We start from the raw sequence: 10563 nt of genomic DNA on the forward strand, positions 1-10563 counted from the left end.
ATTATGCCGACTATCAGATTCTTGAAAGATAAGGAGGCGGGTTTATTTGAATCAAACAGCGCTGATGAGCCAGGAGTGCTTTTTATAAAGTGTCTCAGCGGCGACGTCTCCTCCCAAAGTCAACGGAAGCCTTTTTGCGAGTTCTTCGCCGCGCGCTCACCTTGTCTTTTGTGCGTTTGTCTACGACACAGATAAAGAATTGATGACATTATCGTTATTCAGCGGCCATCACACCGCTCACAGCCGCCTGAATAATTAACAGGAACAAAAGAGTCTTTTTCTGCATGTCGGTCGTTATCACCGGACGCATTAATCACTCTCATTCATCACTCTGTCTGCGCCCCAACCCCATCCCCCCCAGCTCCGGAGCTGGTGCGCAGACAAAGGCGACGCATATCTCTTGAGATACGTTGGTTAAATTGAAACAATGTTGTCCGTATGTGCGATCGGAAGTAGGACTCTTTGTGGTTTGGAATTCAGAGATTGAACGGAGCAGATATCAGACCGCTGGCACACCTCGGTCCAAGTGGTGGAGGCGGAGGTGAGAGCGAGGACAAGACCTGGCAAGACGTGCATTTTGAAATCGGAATGAATAAGAATACATTTCAGATGTGAATCAATTTTTTTCGTGACTTTTCCACTTCGCATTACTTCATCTAAGATGAGTTCGGGCCCAGCGAAGTGTTTCTGGGTGTTGTTGATAAATGGCTTTGGCTTTGCATAGTAGAGTTTTAACGTGCACTTACAGATATAGCGACCAACTGTAGTTACTGACAGTGGTTTTCTGAAGTGTTCCTGAGCCCATGTGGTGATATCCTATACACACTGATGTGGCGTTTTGAAGCAGTACCACCTGAGGGATGGAAGGTGTGTGATATATTAGCTTACGTGCAGTGATTTCTCCACATTCTCTGAACCTTTTGATGCTATTAGGGAGCGTAGATGGTGAAATCCCTAAATTCCTTGCAATGACTGCTTGAGAAATGTTGTTCTTAAACAATTTGCTCAGGCATTTGTTAACAAAGTGGTGACCCTCGCCACTGAGTATTGCATGGAAGCTGCTTTTATAGCCAATCATGGCACCCACCTGTTCCCAAATAGCCTGTTCACCGGTGGAATGTTCCAAATAAGTCTTTGATGAGCATTTCTCAATTCCAAATGAGCTAATATGAGAAGTACATCATGTTTCAAAAAGCACAAGGTCTTAGAGGTCGGACATTAAAATGTGGATGTTTCTTTAGAAAGTGCCTTCCTTTCAGACTGAGTTTACCTATTTACAAAGTAAAAAAAAAAACAAATGCCAATAAATTAATTATTCTGCCCTTGCTACTCGCTTCCAGCCATTTATCAACAACACCCAGAAAATAAAAAAATGAAGTTTCTCAGTTCAAATATGAAATATCTTGTATTTGCAGACTATTTAATTGAATATAAGTTGAAAAGGATTTGCAAATCATTTTATTCTATTTTTTTTTTTTTTTACAATTTACACAACGTGACAACTTCACTGCTTATGGGCTTTGTCGTTGAATAATATGGAAACTGAAGGAGAACTAATAACCCGTTCATAAAGGATACTATGTGTGTCGTAGAATATATGGGTTGTACTTCTATAGCGCTTTTCTACCTTCAAGGTACTCAAAGCGCTCTGACACTACTACACTGTGTGTTACTTCCGAAAGTGTCCTCACAGAAGTGTTTCATGTCATGGTGGCTGAAACATCCCCGCATTAGTTCCGCCTGCTGAGGTTCTGGATGTTTCCTTCCCTTAAGTGGGGTGTGCCTGTAAAAAAAAGGCCGGCATGTACATTCCCAGTCATAAACATGAATAAACATTTACGTCTCGAAATTACTTTTTTTTTTCCCCTTCACCGCTCCTCGTCTCGATTTTCCAGTTGACCCGACCGCCTCATCACTCAAACCTTACAGAAATGTCCTGAGATGAAAATATGCATATTAAAAAGCAAAAAGTCTGCGATGGAGGTAATGGACGACACTGATTATTGATTGCCGCGTCAATAGTCTGACGGCCAACATGAACCCGGGCGCCCCGAGGTCCTGCAATCTGCTGATGGAAGAGCAGCACACGTCTTTGCACCTTCAACTCTGAAACATGCTGCTCGGCCTTTTTCATCATCCTCTTCTTTTGTTTTTGAACCGAAGTCTTGCCTTGGTTCTGTGCTGATGGAAGGTTGGACAACATAGACACAAAACACAACAATTGCAAACTACACATATTAACTATGGCCGACAATCTTTGGGCACCAAACCATTCGATTCAGAATCAGTTCTTGATTCAAAATCGATACTTTTTTAAAAACAGTGTGTGTCAGTTCTATGTTGAACTACTTGTCTCCATATAATAGATAAAGAGCTCTAATAAAATTATATATGACTTAAAATAAACGTTTTTTTTATCAAACATTTATAAAGTCAAATACGAATTAAAGCTGCAAGCAGCGATGGACGGGACCGACTTTTGCTGGTGCTTACTGCCATCCCCCAGACAACCTATCTTTACCTGAACGTTACCTACCTTTCCTGCATCCTGGGGTCACACTGGTGCTTCTTTCTTGCACCCATTCATGCTGGTGCTTCCTGCCATCACCCAGACAACATATCTTTACCTGCACATTACCTACCTTCTCTGTATCCTGGAGTCAAACTGGTGCCTCCTTCTTTCACCTAGTTAACAGATCTTTACCTGCACAGTACCTACCTTCTCTGTATCCTGTAGTCAAACTGGTGCCTCCTTCTTTCACCCAGTTAACATATCTTTACCCGCACAGTACCAATCTTCTCTGCATTGTGTGGTCACGCTGGAGCTTCCTGCTTTTAAGCTGCCATCTTGAGACGGCAGCAGCGCAACAGCATCAGCACAGCAGTTCTTTGAAGGCTCGTGAAATCAAAACCGGAGCGGTTAGAAAAACTCTTTGCGCAACTTTTAATCAGAAGGGTTCAATCTCTCTCCTGTGCGAGTTTGAAGTCGACACAACAAACGTGCTCAGAGGAAATAATGTTTGAAAAAAGGTGACTGGTTTTTACAAAACTTTTGTTTTGAAGGGGTAATTGCCAACTTCCTGTTTAATTTTGCCGAAGGGTTTCAATTAATGAAATGTAGGGTCTAAGTGAGACCTACATATAGGTTTTTGTTTCATGTCTCTACAACATTCCTACCGGAAGTTACAAGCAGTTTTGTCTGTGTTTTATTCGTAGGGGGCGCTAGAACGCAATTTTGAGTTTTGGATTTTGGTTGTTTATAGGATGGCAATTTTCGCCAGTCCTGATGTGTGTGTGAAAATTGGTGAGTTTTGAAGCATGTTAAGGGGGTCAAATTACAGCTCAAAGAGGCGGCGGTATAATAATAATAAAACCTTAGAAATACAATAGGGTATTTTGTCCCAAAGGGACATTCAGTCCCTAATAAGACAACAAGAGAAGTATCCGGCAATTCTCTTTTCTAAAGTAAATGTGTACAGCCAATATAGATCATCTACATCTACTATATGATTTGTTTGAGTGGCTGGATAGGCAAACTGTATGTACATCAATTATCAATCAACCTGAGTTTACTTATATAGCCCTAAATCACGTGTGTCTCAAAGGGCTGCACAAGCCTCAACGACATCCTCGACATCAGGGTAAGAACCCCCCCCCCCCCCCCCCCCCTCCCCTCACCCCCATTATATTGTGAGAGTCCAGTCCATAGTGGATCTAACATAATAGTGTGAGAGTCCAGTCCATAGTGGATCTAACATAATAGTGGGAGTCCAGTCCATAGTGGATCTAACATAATAGTGTAAGAGTCAGGGGCGTCACTAGACCTAAAACTGTACTGGGGCACAAGTGGGGCACAAATAATTCATGTGAGCGTGCAAAGCGCGCAAGCAAAAACATTTTTTAAGCACTTATTCATCATACAAAATACATAAAAAGTGCTTTAAACTATGAAATCATATCAGATTATGTTGTATGGATCTTTGATTAACCACCTGAAATTAACTAATGCATTTGACCTACTTGTGCACTTTTTTACTCCAGACTTCTAAACTGCTACTGGTAAAAGCAAAAAGGAAGAGCAATGAATCTTTTTGAAATATTTATTGCAGTAATAATCTGCAAATTTAACATCTACAAAAGTAAAACAAAAAATAAAGCACCCCTATATCTCTGGGTTCTTTTATATTATTTAATTTCCATTTATGGCAATGTGGCGAATCCTATTTCAGATACACAAAACTATAAAATATACACAAAACAATAAAGCCACAGTAGTAGAATAAATGAACAACTGTTGTGTGTCTGTTCAGGGAATCATTTTCTGAGAAGTAAACTGTAACGTCTCCTTTTCATTTTTGCAAAGTGGTCAATCACTCTGGACAGACATGGAAATATTACAGTAACTGTTATACAGTTGACCAGTGGTTCCCAACTGCTGGGTCGTGACATAAAAGTGGATAGTTCAATAACTTATAAACGCATGCTTACCTTAGCTAAAACTAATTATTACTCAAATCTCATCCGCATTAATAAAAACGATCCAAAATTTTTGTTTAGTACAGTAGCATCGCTAACCCAACAAGGGACTCCTTCCAGTAGCTCCACCCATTCGGCAGATGACTTTATGAAGTTCTTTAATAAGAAAATTGAACTTATTAGAAAGGAGATTAAAGACAATGCGTCCCAGCTACAACGGGGTTATAGTAACACAGATACGATTGTATATACGGCGGATACTGCAAATATCCAAAATAGTTTCTCTCGTTTTGATGAAATAACATTAGAAGGATTGTTACAACGTGTAAATGGAATAAAACAAACAACATGTTTACTTGACCCACTTCCTGGGAAACTTATCAAGGAGCTTTTTGTATTATTAGGTCCATCAGTGCTAAATATTATAAACTTATCACTTTCCTCGGGCACTGTTCCCGTTGCATTCAAAAAAGCGGTTATTCATCCTCTCCTTAAAAGACATAACCTCGATCCTGACCTCATGGTAAACTACCTGACCTCATGGTAAACTCACCTTCCCTTTATTTCGAAAATCCTCGAAAAAATTGTTGCAGAGCAGCTAAATGAGCACTTAGCGTTTAACAATCTATGTGAAACCTTTCAATCCGGTTTCAGGGCAAATCACTCGACTGAGACAGCCCTCGCAAAATTGACTAATGATCTATTGCTAACGATGGATTCTGATGCGTCATCTATGTTGCTGCTCCTCGATCTTAGCGCTGCTTTCGATACCGTCGATCATAATATTTTATTAGAGCGTATCAAAATACGAATTGGTATGTCAGACTCAGCCCTGTCATGGTTTAACTCTTATCTTACTGATAGGATGCAGTGCGTCTCCTATAACAGTGTGACCTCGGACTATGTTAAGGTAACGTGTGGAGTTCCCCAGGGTTCGGTCCTTGGCCCTGTACTCTTCAGCATCTACATGCTGCCGCTGGGTGACGTCATACGCAAATATGGTATTAGCTTTCACTGTTATGCTGATGACACCCAACTTTACATGCCCCTAAAGCTGACCAACACGCCGGACTGTAGTCAGTTGGAAGCCTGTCTTAGTGAAATTAAACAATGGATGTCCGCTAACTTTTTGCAACTTAATGCCAAAAAAACGGAAATGCTGATTATCGGTCCTGCTAGACACCGACCTCTATTTAATAATACAACTTTAACATTTGACAACCAAATAATAAAACAAGGTGACTCTGTAAAAAATCTGGGTATTATCTTCGACCCAACTCTCTCCTTTGAGTCACACATTAAAAGCGTTACTAAAACGGCCTTCTTTCATCTCCGTAATATCGCTAAAATTCGCTCCATTTTGTCCACTAAAGACGCCGAGATCATTATCCATGCGTTTGTTACGTCTCGTCTCGATTACTGTAACGTATTATTTTCGGGTCTCCCCATGTCTAGCATTAAAAGATTACAGTTGGTACAAAATGCGGCTGCTAGACTTTTGACAAGAACAAGAAAGTTTGATCATATTACGCCTGTACTGGCTCACCTGCACTGGCTTCCTGTGCACTTAAGATGTGACTTTAAGGTTTTACTACTTACGTATAAAATACTACACGGTCTAGCTCCAGCCTATCTTGCCGATTGCATTGTACCGTATGTCCCGGCAAGAAATCTGCGTTCAAAAGACTCCGGCTTATTAGTGATTCCTAGAGCTCCAAAAAAGTCTGCGGGCTATAGAGCGTTTTCCGTTCGGGCTCCAGTACTCTGGAATGCCTTCCCGGTAACAGTTCGAGATGCTACCTCAGTAGAAGCATTTAAGTCTCATCTTAAAACTCATTTGTATACTCTAGCCTTTAAATAGACCTCCTTTTTAGACCAGTTGATCTGCCGCTTCTTTTCTTTCTCCTATGTCCCCCCCTCCCTTGTGGAGGGGGTCCGGTCCGATGACCATGGATGAAGTACTGACTGTCCAGAGTCGAGACCCAGGATGGACCGCTCGTCGGGACCCAGGATGGACCGCTCGCCTGTATCGGTTGGGGACATCTCTACGCTGCTGATCCGCTTGAGATGGTTTCCTGTGGACGGGACTCTCGCTGCTGTCTTGGAGCCACTATGGATAGAACTTTCACAGTATCATGTTAGACTCGCTCGACATCCATTGCTTTCGGTCCCCTAGAGGGGGGGGGGGGTTGCCCACATCTGAGGTCCTCTCCAAGGTTTCTCATAGTCAGCATTGTCACTGGCGTCCCACTGGATGTGAATTCTCCCTGCCCACTGGGTGTGAGTTTTCCTTGCCCTTTTGTGGGTTCTTCCGAGGATGTTGTAGTCGTAATGATTTGTGCAGTCCTTTGAGACATTTGTGATTTGGGGCTATATAAATAAACATTGATTGATCATTGATTGATTGATTGTGCGTAATTTTCAGTGAGTCGCAGTCAGATGTCTGCATGAAAAAAAAAAAAAGTTTAGGGAGAGAAAAATCAAATTGTGGCAACAAAACCAGATAATTTTAGCCATTTTTCTAGTGACTATTAGTGAGTATTTTAGCAAAAGGCAAACCGACTAACAAGTTGGAGGAGGACTCAGGACAGACATGGAAATATATGTTTTAAAAATCTAAATGGGGCAACAAAACCCGATATTTTCAGCCATCTTTCTGAAAACAAATACAGAAATGTTACTATTTTTTCTGGAAACAAAACCAGATGCTTTAGCTGTAGCCATTGTTCTGGTGAAAAAACAAGATTTTTTTTGTCAAAGTCACACCGATTAACAAGACAAGTCTACTGTGCTATTTTTCTGTGAAATAAACTTGAATGATTTAAGAATTTGGCTCACGACTTGATGATATGGAAAAATGTTTTTCTAACTGAAGATAAACCATTTGAGAAGCACTCAACTCACACATGCTTACTCCAAATCATCATTGATGCAGAACCAGCAGACAATAAACAACATTATGTTTCATGTTCATTGGAAATTCCCCCGACAGCTCATACAGCAAATGCATATGTTTGTCTTGATACAAGGAATAATGTTAGCTAACTTAGCATCAACGTAAGACAATGATGTTGCCTAGCTAGCTAGGACTTCACTTACATCTCTCATTCCTGCTGCTTCTTCTCTGCTGCGGGGGAATAACTTTCTGATATCCATCTAGGAGTTACAGTTTGAGTCAAATCAAAATCAAAATAATGTAAATAAATTGTTGTTGGCTAACGATACCAACCTCAGCAGTGATTCTCATCCTCTCTCTCTCTCAACCGAAGTCTCGATCCACACGTGAATAAATTACCATATTAATTCGCCATTGTTACGAATACAGTAGCAATCAATTACCATACTAAGTAGTATGTGCGCTGTTGTCTATGTTATGTAGACTTAAAACTCTGAAGCGTTTTTTTTTTTGTGGTGACATTTTTACTGGGGCACTGCAGATTAACAGTGGGGCACGTGCCCCAGTGAAATATGTCTGGCGCCGCCCCTGGTGAGATTCCAGTCCATAGTGGATTTAACATAATAGTGTGAGAGTCCAGTCCATAGTGGATCTAACATAATAGTGTGAGAGTCCAGTCCATAGTGGATCTAACATAATAGTGTGAGACTCCAGTCCATAGTGGATCTAACATAATAGTGTGAGAGTCCAGTCCATAGTGGATCTAACCGAATATTGTGAGAGTCCAGTCCATAGTGGATCTAACATAATAGTGTGAGAGTCCAGTCCATAGTGGATCTAACATAATCGTGGGAGTCCAGTCCATAGTGGATCTAACATAATAGTGTGAGAGTCCAGTCCATAGTGGATCTAACATGATAGTGTGAGAGTCCAGTCCATAGTGGATCTAACATAATAGTGAGAGCCCAGTCCATAGTGGATCTAACATAATAGTGTGAGAGTCCAGTCCATAGTGGATCTAACATAATAGTGTGAGAGTCCAGTCCATAGTGGATCTAACATAATAGTGAGAGTCCAGAGTCCAGTGGATCTAACATAATAGTGAGAGTCCAGTCCACAGTGGTTCTAACATAATAGTGTGAGAGTAAACTCCATAGTGGATCTAACAAAATAGTGAGAGTCCATTCCATAGTGGATCTAACATAATAGTGACAGTCCAGTCCATAGTGGGGCCAACTGGAGACTATCTTGAGTGGAGACAGGTCAGCAGCGCAGAGATGTCCCCAACTGATGCACAGATGAGTGGTCCACCCTGGGTCCCCACTTTGGACAGCCAGCGGTTCATCCATGTGCCCCCCCTCCATAAAGGAGAGGATGGCAGAGCAGAATAGAAACGACAGATCGACTATATTATATATATATATATATATATATATATATATATATATATATATATATATATATATATATATATATATATATACATCGAATGGATTAAAATTGATATTAGCAACAATTCTAAATTGATTGAAAAAAATGAATCACATTTTAATCTAAGTATAGAAATAATTACACTTAAAAAATATTTACTTACAATTATTTTTTAAGTATATATATATATATATATATATATATATATTCAAAATATATATTTTACTTTTTTAATCGATTAAGAGTCATTACAAATAAAAATTGTGATTTATAACAAACATTTATTTTTTGATATCCCTATATATACAATATATATATATATATATATATATATATATATATATATATATATATATATATATATATATATATATATATATATATATATATATATATATATATATATATATATATATATATATATATATATATATATATATATATTTATACCGTATTTCCTTGATTTGCTGCAGGTCATATAGTATGTGCCAGCCTTGAATTACTGTTGGGTCGAACTCGCTTCCCAAAATAATTAGCGCATGCTTAGTATTACCGCCAGGTCAAACTCGTGACATCACGAGTGACACTTCCCCTGTCATCATTTTCAAAAGGGAGGAGGCTGATTTCAACACCGGTAATTTGGAATTGCATAAAGGGAAGAAGATTAAGAGCTATTCAGTAGGATTTAAGATCCAAGCTTACATCGCACTCAAATGTTTACTGCATACCTTTGGTAAGTGCCGGAGTGAGAAGGGGTTTTAAGTTAATTAGCGTCCCGGCAGCAATTCAAGAAAATAGGGTTTACATATATATGTATGTATACATACACATACACATACATACATATGACAACGCCTCCTCGCACCTCAAAGTCCAAACATGACCTGAGTGTCTGATGGACGCTTCAGGTGGCGAGGAGAGGCGGAGCTTAAGTGAAGACGTGCGGGTGACATACCATCACGTCTTTCTTTAGCGCCCGCGCTTGTCAGTCCACAAAAACAGAAAAAATGTGGCCATGTTCCTTTTGAACGTGTCAGAAAACCATCTGGGCCATTTTCATTTGAACTCGGCCTCGCTATCGGCCCCTCCTCTTTCTCCTCGCTCGCAGCCCCGCAGGACCAGTCCTCGCCGTCTCCCTCGCCCAGCGCCTCCATTGTGAGGCTAATAGGAAAAAGTTAGCTTCAAAGGGTCTGGGCGGCGTGGCGAGGACGGCCAGAGGGATGCGAGATGTGGCGAGGTGGGTTCTGGCTGCTAATGCGTGAAATTACACCTGACACCTTCCTGTCTGCTAGTGGCGAGGAGAGAGCGCCGTCGACACGTTCCCTCCTTGTCTCTGATTGGCGAGCAACAACGCCCTCCCTAATACAAGCGACTTCCAATTTGCGCTCGCGCTAACTCGCAGATAGCGAGTTAATTAAGTCTCTGCCCCGCGTCTCCTCTGGCTATCTGCGCATGCTAGACTTTCATGTTGCGCTAGCCCAGATAGCAGGTGAGCAGGCGGGAGGAAGGAGGGAGGACACAGGAAGTAATAAGAGAGCGGAAGAAAGAGGATGAGGAGGGAAGGGTGGAAACGCCGACTAAATTGGATCGGGACAGGAAAGAGCGCCGAGAGGCTTTTTTCTAGCGCCATGCGGCGGAGTTCTTCATCTTGACTTTTATATTCATTGTTTCCTCACCTGCTCGCCGAGATGTAACAAACCGGGGGAGAACCAGGGCGAGCGCGCCTAATGAAAGTAGCGCTCAGGGTTTGATCTTTCCGA

This window comes from Nerophis ophidion, linkage group LG01, assembly GCF_033978795.1.
Source record: "Nerophis ophidion isolate RoL-2023_Sa linkage group LG01, RoL_Noph_v1.0, whole genome shotgun sequence".
NCBI classification, from domain to species: domain Eukaryota; kingdom Metazoa; phylum Chordata; class Actinopteri; order Syngnathiformes; family Syngnathidae; genus Nerophis; species Nerophis ophidion.